Here is a 14830-nt window from a genome sequence, read left to right as displayed (position 1 = left end):
CTCGGTGTTATACCACTGCTCCGTATGGTACAACCTTCATCCTGCGGGACATTTGCGATTCAGAATTATCTGCCTCATTTGCATGGCATTGACTACTAATTCATAGTTACTGCACCGAACACTATCGTAAGCCCTTAGCAACCCTTGCACCTTGGTTGTGGTGTTCCATGTCTACCATTGTGTATTATGCTGTAAACCTGATTTCTATTACGTTGCGATTTTATGACATTTTTATATTATTTCTTTATGTTGCAGCTTCCGCACACATGCCCTGCAGTTCTGCTGTGCGTTACTGTGGACATGAAATTAAATGTTGTTATATACGCGTTGTGCAATTTTTCTTATGCCATTGGCTGTGTATTTCGCCATTGGTATATGTTCACGTTGTGATACCTGGGTCTGGCCCTCTTCCATAGCTCCAATGTTATGTTTGGGAAAATGTAAACCGTGTTTTTTGGTTTACATTTCCGTGGGCTTACGCTACACCTGCACCACTTCATGAATCACTATATGCCTTCATTTGCATGGTGCAACACTGCACATGGGGTGATTTGCATACCTACAGATGTGGCGTACACCGGTAGTGCACATGGAACTGGATTGTACCTGAATCGCTCGGCGGCCATATTTGGCATTATAACGCCTACGCTATGTGTGCGCCTGCCGCAAGCTTCATGAATCCCGGGTTAAATCCAAAGATAACCCTGAACACAAGATATAGATATAAATCCAAAGATAATCCTGAACACAAGATATAGATATAAATCCAAAGATAATCCTGAACACAAGATATAGATATAAATCCAAAGATAATCCTGAACACAAGCTATATATATAAATCCAAAGATAATCCTGAGCATAAGGTATAGATATAAATCCAAAGATAATCCTGAACACAAGATATAGATATAAATCCAAAGATAATCCTGAACACAAGATATAGATATAAATCCAAAGGTAATCCTGACCTTAACTATACTAGTCACAGCAGTGATGCAACAGCCATGGCAGATGCAAAACTGTGTGAAAACATGAAGAGTGATGCTTCTCACTAATGTACCCAGGCCTAACAGTGCAGCAACAGACAGACACACAGACTGACTGCAGGACTGCTGCCACCAAAATTGCCTTTCTCTCTTACACAGGAATGGACATAGAGGTGAAATGGGCAGCATGTGCCACTGCAGACAAGGGTGAGCATGATGATGGACATCCAGTCAGCCAGCACTTTTGAGGAGGCTGCATAAGGTATCACAGACATCTTACAAGTGCCCATTCAAAGGGTATTACTGCATTTCTTCACATGGCTTATGAATCATTCTGTGAATTATATGATGATATTCACAATCAATGTCCAATAAAGTTTCATTGTGCATGTCATCCCTGCAATGACTGGACTACAACTGAAGTCATGATGAGAAAGAATATCTCAGTTCAAATAGTGAACATTGAAAATACCTTCTAACCCGTTAAACAGTAGTGACATCTTACATAACTGTGAGATGAACAATATGCTTGCATGCACTTCTATATTGATTTATATTCTGAATTTATTATGAGGTTTACTTTGTGCATTTTAGCATTAATAGTGTATGCTTTCTCATAAATGTTAATTGTTTTACATAATCACTGTCACACCTGTCATGTATATTTTGCATACAATAGTTGCAGTTGCCTTAATGGTAGTACTTTTCTATGTTATTGCTATTTACATTTCTTACTTACTATTGTATTTGCTATTGTGTCCTGGGTTGTTGCTGAAAAGTATTCCTGGACCAGTTCTCTTACCTTGTTAACAAAGTATGTATAACGAAGGCATAAAACAATACAAATGATTAGAAAACAAAGAATTCTAAATAAAATGTCTTACCATTTACATATTCTTAATGAATTGCTTCTTACTGCAATATGTAACATAAACTTTTAGCCCATCTATTTAATATATGAACCTGAAGACTTTAGGAATTACTGCACTCAGTATTTTCATTATAGATATGTAGAATTTTGTGTTCTTCTGTTTAGTCAAATAACACATAAGTGTTATAGTTATGTGTTAAGCTGGAATTCTTTCACTTTATAAAAAATGCAAAGCACCTACCTGTTTGGTTGGAGATTTCCCCATCAGAACAAGGTACACAATTATAACAACAAATAGGCATTCCCCGAATTGGAGCTTTGCGGTTCCCTGGTTGACAGCTTTTACTGCAATCAGATCGGGGAGCCTATAAAATAATGCAATAATGCAAGCTACATTGTATAACAAAATATGAGCTAACAGTTTCCATATTATTAAAGAAACATAATTATGTGAAAATAACATTGTTTTGTATCTTTTAGTTTTTTTAGATTTATCTTGGAACATTTCTTACAAATTTATATGTAAAATCGTATCTTTGAATAACACTATAATAGTACTACTATACAATGACTGCACAAGACAAATAGCAGAAAGAGAAAATAGAATAAAATATAATATAGTGACTGGCTCCTGTAGGTAACAAATATTTCAGGCTTTAGTTGGCTTTTACAACAGATTTGATAAACAGGACCACCAACTTCCGTATATGTGCAAACAGAGATATCAGTCATTATATGGTTCACTATCACTTCATTATCAAGCAAAATGATTGGAAAATGTTTAGGTTTACCACACAGCCCTCTGTTTGTGAAAGGGTCTTTATTATTTGAGCTGATGCTTCCAAGAAAAGAGAATATGAAAATAGAAAATATCCTTAGTTTTTTTTTTGTTGGAATAATGTTCATTTTCCTTTCAGTGTTGGAATATACTGTGTCTATAATAGTTTAATATGATATGAAGCAACCAAAAAACAATTACAATTTTGCATGAGTATCTATTTAATTTGATAATGCAATGAGTACATGTCATTGGCAGTGGCTGAAGGTGTGACTTGGCCTGGAAAATAGGATTCTGTAAGAAATGTTCTGCTTTGTATGTCTGAAGACATGCAGATGTACAAGATACTGGTTTGTGATTATTATTTCTAAAACTTTTATTTTGCGTATATTTCTATAACATGTAACAATTTTTTACAACTGTATTGGTAAAAAAAATCCATTCACTTTTGTACTGTACATACTGGTTATATTTCAAGGTTGTCATTCTTGTGATAGCTATAGTTCTGATTACATCATATCACTCTGACATAATTTTTATAGTTTCAGCCAGTCAACTTTTAATACACCAAAATAAAAATTATTTGTTGAGAAAATAGAGTGATGTGTTTATCTTACTGTAACCTACTGTGCTATTATAAAGTTTGGTGTCAGGAGAAATTGTTTAGAAAACTACTGTGGCTTTATGTTAACTAAAAGTGTTGTATTAGGTTTCAAGTAAGGCAGGCTTACAATCTTCACCTTTATGCTGTATGAGACATGAATGTAAACCTTTCACATACTCATAGAATCTATTGATCAATTTCTACCCAATCCTGGCTTATTTTGTAAATAAAATCCAGTGAACTATATAAACTGTGAAATACAAAGGAAGTGTGCTATATCACTGTTGCACAGTGACAGTGAAGCAATCAATAATGCCCAACAGGGTGAGTGTTGTTGTGTAAATAAAAGCTGCCCAGGGGTGTTCTGGGGCCAGACCCCACAATAACACACACCCTGTAGGCCATTATTGCAGTTATAGAATGGGCTATCTATAAATTTGTTGTGTTGTGCTTATTTTTTTATTACTATATTATTTTATTTATTTTAATATAAATAGTTCCTTTGCCTAATATTTCAAACTTGCTGTAGTATACGTTAATGGTGCTGGAGGAAACATTTTACATCCAAAATATATCCAGGTCTTACTTTATTTTTTTGTCCCTTACTCCTAAAACGTTTGGCTTATTCCAAGTCATCAGAGATTGAAGTTACTAAATAATGACTTACATTTGAGTTTCAGACTTTAATTTCCATCAGAAAATTCACACTAACATAAATCCTTTTAGTTACGCAACATTGTAATTGTATTTAATTAAAATATGTTCCTATTTTTGAGTCTTTGTTCCCCCTTAATTTTTGGCTTTATCCATATTTCTTCAGCTGAAAAGTCTGTATGTAAACTTTTTTAGTCCTGCTGCTGACAGAGATCACTCAATCGCTTTCACTCTTCATTCTCTCTATCTCTGTCTCATACACACACACACACACACACACACACACACACACACACACACACACACACACACACACACACACACACAGTCTCTCCTGCTTTTATGTGTGTATTCACTCAAACATGCAGACAGAAACATAAACCCACACATTTTTTTTCTGTTTGAATTACCTGTTTTACACTGGCTAAACAGCAAAAGCACTGCATAGCAAGTATAAAGTAATAATAGTATGATCAGTCTCAATGCACTGGCCCAACTCTTCCTGGAATTCATCAGTTCTAATGCCCTGGACCAGCTCATTCTTATCCCCACCAGAGGAAGCAACATCCTTGACCTGGTTATTACTAACATGGGAAACCATTGCACTACACCAGTGGTCAATTCCTCCCTGGTTAGATCCAACCACAAACTAATCACCATGGAAATCCACATCCCCCCCCCCTCCAAGGTAACCACCATGAAAAACTTCTCCAAAGCTGACTTTGTGCTCCTTAAAACAGAGGTGGCTAATTTCACGGCAACCATGTCAATGGAAAATAGATGCATGACTGCTGAATCATATACCAATGCACTGTACAAACAAGTACATAAATGCATGAAACTAACTATATGATTGGATGGGAAATAGAAAATTCACCCCAGGGATCACTTCTGTGGCTCTGCTCAACAGTGGCCCAGGAAAATAATTTTCTTGGGTGGCAAAAGCCAGGGTACCTTTTTGGCTGGGCTTGTATAGGCCCTAGGGCCAATAGCCTAGTACCTACCTATGAACCTATGAACCAAGATGCTCTCCTCCAAAAAGGAAGCCAATCTGGCGGTCCCCTGCCATTAATAAACTCTACAACAGAAGGAAGAAACTGTTGCAGAAAAAGGTAAAGTCCCTAGACTGGAAAAATTTCCTGATTAGCCTGAACATAAAGTTGAGATCCCTCATCAAAATCTCCAAAGCCAGCTATGAAGGCAGAATTGTGTCAGACACTAAAAACAACCACAAAGCCTTCATTAGTTGTATCAAGAATCTCCATGGCAATACCAGATTTGCTCTGAGTTACTGAACAAGGGTACCTCCTATACTGAGCCAACAGATATTGCCAACATACTGGCCCACAGATTCAGTGCCAACTTTACCCCCCCCCCCCAAAAGGACAAATCTCAATATCAGAAGAATGCCAGGCACCCTGCATTACTGCAGTACAAGTTAAAGCTGCATTGTCTAAGACCAAGGATACAGCTTCCATGAGACTTGACAATATCCCTGGCTGTGTTCAACATGAATTACAATGTGAACTGGCACCACATCTGTGTGCTCGGTTCACTCACAGCCTTACCTCAGGCTTTGTCTCTACAGAATGGTGCACTGCTGCAGTCATCCCTCTCCATAAAGGAGGACTGACTACAGACCCTGGAAATTATCGTCCCATTAGCCTGATGACTCTGATATGTAAGGCTATGGAGTGCATCATAATGGTCCTAATTAACAAGGATATAGGGAATCTCCAAACTCTAGATCACACACAATTTGGTTTTGTGAAAAGTAGATCGTGCCTACTCAACCTGGTTGACTTCTTTGAGTCAGTCACCAGAGTGGTGGATGAAGATAAGGCAGTTCACACAGCATACCTCAATCTGGCCAAGGCCTTTGATACTATTCCTCACTCAGGAATTAGTGATAAATTCGCCAAACTAGGCATCAACCCCTATATCGTTAGGTGGGTTGCAAACTGGCTCACAGATAGAACACACAGTGTGAAAGTAGTGCACTCCAAGTCAGACTGCCGACCAGTCATGAGTGGAGTCCTACAGGGATCAGTCCTAGGTCTTCTCCTGTTTGGCATCTACTTTTCAGAAGTCCAGGCTAACCCATAGGGACTCTGAATGACCAAATTCACAGACAACTGCAAGCTAGGAGCCATTGTTAACTCCCTAAGTGATGCACACATCCTACAGAAAGGCCTCACTGAGACCAATGACTGGTGTCAAAACCATGGCCTTAAGCCTAATGCCAAAAATGCGTCATCATCCTCTTTGGGAAAAACTCAGTTCCCACTAATTACCACATCAATGGGAGCCCACTGAACACTGAATGCGTTATAAGAGATCTGGGGAAAATATTGACAGCAACCTCTGCTTCGACCACCACATTACCACTGTGGTCAGAAAGTCCTTCTGTGTGGCTCATCTCATTACTAGTATTTTGCATCCAGGAAGAAAGAGGTCATCATCTGTCTCTACTCCTCCCTCATTAGACCAATCATAGAGTAAAATGCCCCATTTGGCATGTACCTCACTAGACACCTGCAGCAGCTGGAGAGGCCACAAAAGTACCTCAATGAAGAGGATCCTAGGCCATAAACACATGTCCTACATGGACAGACTCAAAAAACTCCTGCTATTCTCTGTCTCATATCGTCTACTAAGAGGCGATCTCTGCTTGACTTACAAAGCCATGTCTGTCCCAGCACCATTAGAGAGGCTACATCTAAAGAAATCCCAATCCCTCTGGACCACATGCTCCAGAGACCTCAACCTCATTACCACAAACAACAGAACATGCTGGAGGGACAGGTTCATTATCCAGAGACTACCGATGTTCTGGAATACACTTCCCATACATGTCAAACAGAACACTTCACTAGCTCTCTTCAAGAGAAATCTTGAAGAGTGGATGAGAAATAGAAAGTTCACCCCGGGATCACTCTAGTGGCTCTACTTGATGGAGGCACTGGGAGCTAATGACGGGTGGCACAATGACAGGACACTTCTTGTAAAGGCCCCAGGACCATTAGCCTAATACACACCTAGGAACCTATGAACCTATGATATAAGTGTAAGATAAAGTAAAACAAACAAGTGGAAGGACCCTCATTATGCAGAAATAAGCTCCACTTTCACCCAATGTTCATTTAACCAGGTTTTACCCCATGGGGAAGGTTTGCATCAAAAGGAGAAAGTGATGCATCATAAATGAAATTCCATCTGTTTTCTTCTCAACCCCCATTTTCTCTTCAATTACATTTTTCCTAAAAAACTGAAATATAATAAATGGGGAGCAGAAGGAGGATGCAAAGTAACAGAAGCTTTGAATGCCCAGCTGCTAGATGAAGTAGTGATTTTTCTCTGTTATTTTTCACTTCAGTAAGCATGGCAGAGCCTAAGCAGTATCCAACAGAGATGCAGTTGAGCATTTCTCAAGCCATATAGCTACTGGCTGAGGTTCAACAAAATGTGAAGAAAGCTGTCACTGAAAGTGATGAAGAAAGGGGGGAAAGAAAACATGCAATGAAAAGGAGAAAGGACCACATATGGTAAAAGTACACCTTGGATTTCATGGTGAAGTACAGAGAACAGAAGGCCAGCTATGGCCCTGGAATTTCCTTTGCAATATTTAGGGAATATAGTGTAAGGTGTAGGATGAAGTCCACATTACTGGGGTAACAGGATGTTGTAGTGGCATTGGCAATGCAAAAGCTCAGCACTAGCTCTCGTTTTTTTTTTTTTGCTCCTCAGTATCAGTATTTGTTTTTAAGGATGAATACAAGTCTGGGGATTGTGCAGGGTACCAGTTTACCTTGCTTAAAGCATAAAAATCTGATACTGTAATAATATGGTCTCTAACCATACCCCCTCTGGTTTTGAAACTGGCACTAATTTGTAAAGCATGGAGAAAGAGAGAATATAACTTAACCAAGAGAAGAAGAGGAAGGTGCCAGAATTTACAATGTTATAGCATTCAGCTTATGAAGAAAGGCATTTAGACTTATATAAGTTAGCTGGGTTACAATTGATGGATGCTGGGCAGTATGCTTCCAATCTAGAAATGTTGTAACTGCAAGACTTTAAGGGAAGTATTTGAAGAAGATCAATCCAAAAAGTTTAAAAAAAAAATAAAGTGAGGGAAAAGATGAGGAATAGGTTTCAAGGCCATAAACACAGTGGAGGAAAGAAAAGGGCTAGCAGTACAATGGAATAAAAGTTGTGGGGTTCTGAATGACATGTAGTGGAGTAGGGCCTGATGTAAGAGGGAACATGCTGCAATTACTGTGAATTTCAGAATGGGGTCTAATGGATAGAACATTTCTGCTAGAGTGCAGCACACAGCTATCATTAAATCAGAGACAAATCCATAAATAATTGGAGCAATCAGGGACACATTTAAAATATTAGTACTGTCAATTTGTGACAATGACAGAAGCAGGGAATGTGAATTAATTTACATTTTCTTAAGTAAAAGAAGTCTATAACTTTAATATAGACATTATTTATTAAGTGTAATTTACCACATTTTATACAAAAGTCACCAATTTTTAGAAAGGATTCGGAAAGACCTAGCTAAAATGTGAGTGAAATTCAGGGATGTCCAAATACCACCTGGAAATAATTTGCAAGAAAAATCCCTCCAAACATTTTGAGGTAAGGTATGCATTGTATTCCTTGACAGGTCCAAAGTAACTTATAGGATATGTGCATTTCAATCTAACAACACATATTTTGCATTTTAAGATTCCGATTTAGGCAAGTAGCAAAAGGTTTAGTTATAGGGTTGCCACCTTCGTTCACGGCTAAAACCGGAGCCACGCCATGCCCCTCGCATCACCAGTAACCCCGCCCGCCCCCCTCTCCCGCAACATACCGCCTATTTTGTGATGTCACGACAGCATTGATTTGCTATGCTTTTCTGTAAGAAATCAATCAGCTGATCAACGGAACACCCTCTTTTTCACTCGCTTTTGGCTGATTTGCTATGCTTTTCTGTAGAAAAAGCATAGTAATCAACTCGATAAACTCCGATAGTCTGTTTCCTTTTGAAACAGAATACCGGTTTTCGGACTACCGGAGAATCAGTTTGATTTCCTGATAGTCCGGAAAAAAAACGAAGGGGTGGCAAGCCTATTTAGTTAGGTGGAAAAAAATTACAGAGGAAGGAAAAAAGAGGAATTGAGGTTAGAGGGGAGGAATTGCAAGGACTGATATTACTGGAAAAGAGTAACATAAGTCTTTTTGATATGGGAATCTAATAATTACAGTGTCCCATGGCCCAAGTAACCAGAAGTGAAGTCTGCCTAGTAGGTAGCTGATATAGAAGGTGAAAGTTTTTAATTATTAAGGGAGGGGCGGTAAGAATGTAAAGAATATATTTTTTTTCTCCTTCACTATAATACATGTTGAGGTTTGGGCATGTTGCAAAAAGGGATTTTCTATAAATTCAGGCCCAGGCTTAGAACAGGTGCCATGAGGTTTGGCAAGTATAATTAGGGATGTGGTTTTCATACTTTTAGTGTGTAGCCCGGTGAATGTCCATATAGTTTGTTGTAGGATGTTGTTTATAACAGGGTTAAGTCAGGCAGGTTTCAAAGTTACTTGTTTCTTGGTGGTGGTCTTTGTTGTGCTGTTGCGTGGGTTTTTGCTAAAGATCAGGTTAGTGCAGTTGGCAGTGGAGTAAACCAATGCTGACATGGCTTGACTTCCATGCCTGCACTCAGCAGGTACCACATTGGGGAAGTTAAATAAAATAAAATAAAATAAAAAAATGAGTAAGTACTACAGCATTGGCAGTTGCTGTGGAGTGTGTGCGGCTGTGCTGAAGGGATTTGAATGGGCAGTATGCATATTGAAGTGGTCTGAGCATTTGTTGTGGAGACCTCACAAATGTCCAGAGTTTCACTCAATGGCTAGATTTTGCCTTGTATTGTCAGTCTGCTTCTTAGAAACAGTGGTGTTTTCTTGGGAGTCACTGTGATCACAAGCTCTTCAGGATGCAGTGTGGTCGATTGCTGGCTTCATATCCTTCAGACAAATTCTTGTTGTTTTGCCAACTATCTTACTGTGACTGTAATATGTAAACTCTGCATTGGGTGTCGTATTGTATTTTAGCTTGGATTCATGTCCTTTGGATGAGACAGGCTATCAACGATCCTGTCATTCTGGCAGTTAGTTCACTATGAGTGAAGAGTTTTAAATCTCTCTCTATTTGAAAATGTCAGGCTTGTTGTTCAAAACATTGTCATTTGATATGATTTTGGTGAAATTTTAAAAAATAAATAAATAAATAAAGTCAAAAGAAAAATGCAAGGGATGGGAAGAAATGATGTGCTTCAAAGTAGGTTGGTTGGTCATTTCTCACTTCATAGCATGGAGAAACAAAAAAGAGGTACATGGTGGGAAGGTTTAGGAGAAAATGGGGTTGCAGAGGAAGTTAGAAGTGACACAAGGCATTCAGTAGATATGCAGGTAGTGGCCTTATGCTCAGGAGGTTGAGTACTGGTCTTGGAAGCCAATGTTTCTGGGTTTGAATCCCCTTAAAGCCACTAGTCAGTTGTGTTTCAAATGCAGTAACAGGCAGAGTCAGTGGAGTTTTAAGAGCTGCTTTTTAAACAGGAGGCTTGTATTGCTCTATTTAGGTTAAGAGCACAGCTTGCCTTGGTTGGTTAACAGGGTTAAAAGTAAATAAATACAATTTGGCTCATAGTAATAATAATAATAAAAAGTAAGACTTAAAAGAAGACTGAGAGGATGATTGTGAACGATATTTTTGATAGGGTATGTAGTTCAAAAAACAGAAGAAGAAAGTTATACAGTATATACATACTCAAGGTTGAGATAGGATCATGGCAGCTGACTGGGAACATCAAGGCAGTGAGACTGAGTTTGAACTGCATGGCTGGCAGGGGGGAATTAGGGTTCCTGTTTAGGGGGTCCTTATGATTTATGTTGGATGACACGTGAAGACATGAGCAACTGAGATGTAATTTATATAAATAATACAGTACACAGGGCATTCTGAAAGGTGGGGGTTTTTTTGAGACTTTTGGAGGAGACAGAGGTACACTAGATGAATCTCAAGTATATCAAAAATAATAAAGCGAAGTGGGTAAAGCAGGGAGTATAAGGTAATGGTGGGGTTGTATTGATGTCTGGTTTAGTAATCAATTGTGTCTTGAACTGTACAAATGGGCGTGACTTCATGGAAGGAATGATGGGCTTCCATAACAGTTCAGGTAGAAGAATTGTTTTATGAGGTAGAGACACCATTAGAAGTACCTCCATCCAGTGCAACAGGGAGTTAGACAAGAGGTCGTAAGAAGTGAAGTAGGTGCATCAGCAGCTGATTGATTCTGGAAAGAAATGGTCCAAACAGGGAGAATGGCAGGGGCAGTGTGCCATGGAACAATGACATGGGACCTTCAAATGACTACAGGTAATTTAGGGACTGTACAACTTGAGGTACTGGAAAATGTTGCAGGGGTAGAGAAAGTAGGCAAGTTGATAAGTAACATGGAGGCACAGGATTGTATTAGATTGGATGGTCTTTTTTCATTTGAAGAAAGTGATGGTATTAAAATTTGAAAGGTTGCACCCATCTTGGAGTCAGTGAATGATGAGGTTAGGTGTTGGGAAGCTCCATTGTTGGGAGGAAGTAAAAGTGACTTAGGCTACTGCTCAGGTGAGTGGTTGGCTACTCAATCCTTCTTGGTGGGTGGGTATATGGATTGTTTTACTCCACATAGAACCTTGATGGTTAAAGAAAAGATTTGGAAAGGAGATCATGTGGATGTGTCTGATTGATAAATTCCATTGGAATGCAGAGGGTAATATTAGAGAAGGAGCCTTTTCAGGCTTTGCCATTTTTGGGTTATTTCCTTACTACTCTAATGGTTGCATGCAGATAAGGTGTAGTTGTGGTATGAGCAGCATTTTCAGATCAGGAAAGCCTTTGATAAGTCATTACATTGAGCGGTCAGTCCCACATATATTTGGTTGCTAACTATGTTAGACAGTGCAGGGAGTCAAGCGAGATATGGAAAGGAGAAAAGTGATAGGACAGGGATGTGTTGCGCCTTTAATTGCAAAAGTTATGTTTGGCCAGCATGTTTTTCACATTTACATTCCACCTGTGATGAGGCATGTGCTTCTCAAAGATGTTGACATAAGGAGGGTAGGGCTGGTCAATCAGCACCAATGTGCCATGATTTGGAGAGTCAGCCCAATTTGTGAGGGAGAGTCAATTTTCAAGAATAAAGCAGCGTAGTTCCTTTTTGAGGAATAGCAAGGAAGTCATTGTATTAATGTATCAGCATTCTCACTGTTACTGAAAGGTTTTACAAACCAGGAGTTATCAGGGGAAGTCATACACAGATTTAGGGAAGTTTTTTTGATTAAATCCATGGTTGTAGAGACTAATAAAATTTGGAAAAATTTGTGATCCACTGCAGGCATGGAAGAAATTGTTTGGGAATTGTTAAATAAAGAAGTTTCGTCGGGAAGAGTTTTAGGCACATTTGAAAAATGGCTTTTTAAAAATGATCAAGTGTCCCCTTTGAATCTGGTGCACAACAAGAAATCAGGTTAATTTTGACTAATTCACTACTTATCATTCAAAAAAGTGAAATCTTTTAGTGATCACATTCCTAGGGTAATGCATGGGTTCAATATGCATTACTGGACAACACAGTTAGGCTTATTGCTGGATTCAAGGACCCCTGGCTTGTGACCCTCATTGTGGTGGTGACTTTTCATCTTTTCCGAGTCAGTCCAGATAACTGGCCATTGTGAGTTATGTTTGTTAATGAAAAGTGTTATTTTGATAGGATAATGCTCATTACTTGTGCTGTTCTGTGTTCTACATTTGAGAAGTTTAATTTGGTCCTGTAATGGATAGAGCAACAGAGGGTGGGTGATCAAAGGCAGGTTCATTATTAAGATGATTTTTTGCTGATAGGTGAAGAGCTGATGACAGCACTGGAAGGCTTGTTGTATTTTACAGCTCTATGTGATGAGATGAGTGTGCTGTTAGCAGCTGAAAAGTTGGAAGGTGTGGATAAAGCTTTGAATTTTTAGGACTTAACATTGGATGTGGTAAGAGGAATATTTTGTCTGCCTCAGGATAAGTTGGTAAAATTGTGTGATAAGGTTGGTTTGGTACAAGTGAAACAGAAGGTTAGGATTAAGGTTGTGATGGAATTGTTGGGGCCATTGGACAAGAAAGGACATTCTGTAGATCAGTTGCTGATCTGTTAAGGGGTGGCAGGAATAAGCAATATTAAGTGAGAGTTATGAAGGTTTATGGTCATTTTTTTCTTGACAGTTTTAATGGAGTTTCATTTGGCAAGAGGAATGGGTATCACATGCTGACTTAAGCTTGTTTACGGATGCTGCAATGACTCATGGTATGACAGCCTACTTTGATGGAGAGTGGTTTGTGGCTAACTGGCTGGAGGAGTGCCCAGATAAATGGAGGAATGATGTTGCATTTTTTAGAGATTGTGGCCATTTGGGCTGCAGTGGTTATGTGGTAGACAATTCAGAGAAATAGGAAAGTGGTGTTTTTCTCTTATAGCAAAGTAGTATTGCATATGTTGGTTAGGAAAACTGCTAATTCACCTTTGGTCTTGTTGGTTTTATGGAAGTTCTGTTGCAGAGTTTATTATTATTAATTTCACTTTTTCAGCATGGCATGTACTGGGTAGGGTCATAGGTTCATAGGTTCATACTAGGCTATCTGCCCTAGGGCATTTATAAGCCTAGCCAGAGTGTGTTTGGCTTTCGCCACCCATTTTAAATTAATTTTGCTATGCCCTTTTTCGAGGTTAGTATACTGTGCCTCTGTCTAACAGTGACACAGAAGTGATACCCAGGGTAAACCTACGATCTCCCATCCACTCATCAAGATTCCTCTTGAAGAGAGTCAATGAGGGACTCTGTCTTACCTGGACTGGGATTTTATTCCAGAGTGAAGGGAGCCTCTGGGTTATGAATCTGTCCCTCCAGCATGTCCTATTTATTTCAGTGCTGAGGTTCAAGTCTCTCGAGCACATAGCTCAATGGGATTTGGATTTTCTGAGGTGCAGCATGTCCATTAATTCTGGGTTGGACATGGCTTTATACGTCAGGCACAGATCGCCTCTGAGGAGGCGGTATGCCACTGAGTAGAGCTGGAGTTTCTTTAACTGGGCAGCATATGGCATCTGTCAATCATATAGCTGATAGCTTCTCTCTGTTTCAGTTTTCCAGGTTTTGGTTGCTGACACCAGAGGCAAGATAAATACCCGTTAGGCTCCCAGCAGAGGTTTGGAACATTGGAAACCCATATTTGGATGGTTAATTCAGCAATCTTGGGCTGGGTCAAGTTGGTAAGTGTATAACTCTGCATTAGCCTATTTTTCATCATTTGTCAGTTGTCAGGTGGTGATTGGGGGAAGCATTTAGGGCAATCAGGATTCACTTGGCAGCCATTAGTGCTTTGCTAGGCAATATCACCTGACTCCCTCACTCCATTTGATCACTGCAGATTATGTAATACATATAGCTTTCCATATAAGTGAATGCAGTAATTACTGGGCTCATATCTGTGCAAAGATGCATGTGTTACAGAATCTGCAGTGATTATTTGGCTTTATGATCGAAGACTGATCAGATTGGGTGAGGTAGGCAAGGGGTGTTGCCTAAAGATGGTGAGAGATTGTTGTGCCCTGTAGCCTGGATTAGGCAGTTATGGAAAGTCTGTCATAGTCATGCTGATTATGGTGCTTTCCCTTCCATTCAGGGTGCTGTCATGATGGCCCCCAATTTTGGTAGGATGGTACGTCAGGCCTTAGATTGTCAGAGTTTTGCAGGGGTAGAGTTTTCTGCTCATTCATTCCAGATTGAGAGAGAGTCTGATTTGGCAGAGGAAGGAAAATGAATAGAGGTTATTAAAAGGG

General features: G+C 39.3%; 1 pseudogene; it reads right to left on the bottom strand.

The window, feature by feature from the left end:
• The window catches only part of LOC122805925, a 61605-nt pseudogene that overhangs the window by 32231 nt on the left and 14544 nt on the right, over positions 1-14830 (bottom strand).

This window comes from Protopterus annectens, chromosome 7.part0 (assembly GCF_019279795.1).
Source record: "Protopterus annectens isolate FY-2018-M chromosome 7.part0, PAN1.0, whole genome shotgun sequence".
In the NCBI taxonomy this organism is placed as follows: domain Eukaryota; kingdom Metazoa; phylum Chordata; order Ceratodontiformes; family Protopteridae; genus Protopterus; species Protopterus annectens.
The sequence above is the reverse complement of the archived record's forward strand: the minus strand, read 5'-3'. Positions and strand labels throughout refer to the sequence as shown.